The following is a 1,807-nucleotide window of genomic DNA, read 5'->3' as shown; positions in this document are numbered from 1 at the left end:
GGGGGGTTTGGGGGGTTTTGGGGGGTTAATTTAGGTGTTTCATATATTGTGCTATAGCTAGCTAATTAATAGAGAGAAGTGTCCTCTCTTTTGTCCGTGCTTGGTCGACGCTACGTACCATACATACATACGTATAGAGAGGACTAGCTAGACACGCTAGCTAGCTAGTAAGCAAACAGAAGATCGTCATGAACATATATGCATACAGAGAGAAGTGATATCGACCACCTCTCCTTCTCCGAGAGATTGGTCGAACAAACAAGTTCTCGTATATCTATCCGACACTACCGGCTACATATATAAAATAATTATCTTTTACAAATATATAATCTCCTAAAATACGGACGCGTGGTCCACATAGTATTCTCCGTCTTCAGCGATCACGTGGTCAAGAAGAATGCCGCCAATTCCTCTTGAATTGCTCGCATGCGATCTGGTGCTAGGAGTTCATCCCGCATCCGAAACATCTAATTTTAAGAAGGGGGTCAATACATATATATATATATATATATATATATATATGAATGAATGAAACTCAACACAAATGATGGTAATAAAATAAAATTGTGAATATTGTTATTTACGCACTTCATATTGTTTGTCAGAGTAGCCCCGCTCACAGGTCGTGTGGCGGATGGACTCGCAAATGTAGTATCCACAGAAATCATTCCCTTGTTCCTGCCACAACCACTTTACAAGAAATAGAGGTCAATCAAACTGATAATTAGCAAGCATGCTAAATGGTATTGATGAAACTAGCGCTTGAATCACTAGGAGATGCCTGGAATATGCTACTATATAGTACTTACTTTCGGGTGCCTAAATTGCAGCTTCTTCGGTAGTCCCGGAGCTTTTTTGGTGAATTTTCTCCAAGCCCTGCCATACAAAGAAAATAATTACTTGATATCAGAAATGACGTGGGCATCGACGTGGGCATCGACGCCCACAAGCTATTGGATTTCTTCAATACTTTGACACTATAGGAACCCTCGACCCTGAAACCTTCGACCCTTGACCCCTTAACGACCCTCGACCCTCTACCCTAGTTCCCGACCCTCGACCCCTCGGCGATCCTCGACACCCTCGTTATATAGACAACGACGCAACATACATATACATGGGAAAATAATGTTATCGGGGAGGGGGTATCGGTACCCCCCCTCGTGTCAAAGTTTCTTCTTTCTCCTCTATTCCTTTCTTTCTTCTTCTCCTCTTCTTTTCTTCTTATCCCTCGAGAAAGGAAAATAAGGAAAAGGAAGAAAAGAGGAAGAAAGAAGAAGGAAGAAGAAGAAGAAAAAAAAGAAGAAAAAAAAAGAGGAGAAGAAGAAAAGAATAGAGGAGAAGAATAAAAAATAGAAAATTTTTCTATTTTTTCTTCTTCTCCTCTATTCTTTTCTTCTTCTCCTCTTCTTTTTCTTCTTTTTTCTTCTTCTTATTTATTTCTCCTCTTCTTCCTATCCCCTCTTCTTCTCCTTTCTTCCTCTTCTTTTTTCCTTTTTCCTCTCATTCTTTTTCTTCTTCTTGTATTGCTTGTTTTTTTTAAAATAATGTTCAAATAAAAATCTATGAATAGAAAACATATATATACACAGAGAACATATATACATTTTTATAAAAATGCAAAAAACAAAAAAATCTAAAAAAAAGACATATAAACAGATATACACATATACATATATACTCATACATATACACACATAATCAGGAAAAAAACTATATTTGCAAAAAAAAGGGGGAAGAGGGGGGCGGTGCCGGCCCTGACCAAAGCGGCGCGGGGCGAGGCAGAGGCGACGGCGAGGCAGAGGCG

Source organism: Triticum dicoccoides, chromosome 7B (assembly GCF_002162155.2).
Source record: "Triticum dicoccoides isolate Atlit2015 ecotype Zavitan chromosome 7B, WEW_v2.0, whole genome shotgun sequence".
Classification (NCBI taxonomy): domain Eukaryota; kingdom Viridiplantae; phylum Streptophyta; class Magnoliopsida; order Poales; family Poaceae; genus Triticum; species Triticum dicoccoides.
The sequence above is the reverse complement of the archived record's forward strand: the minus strand, read 5'-3'. Positions refer to the sequence as shown.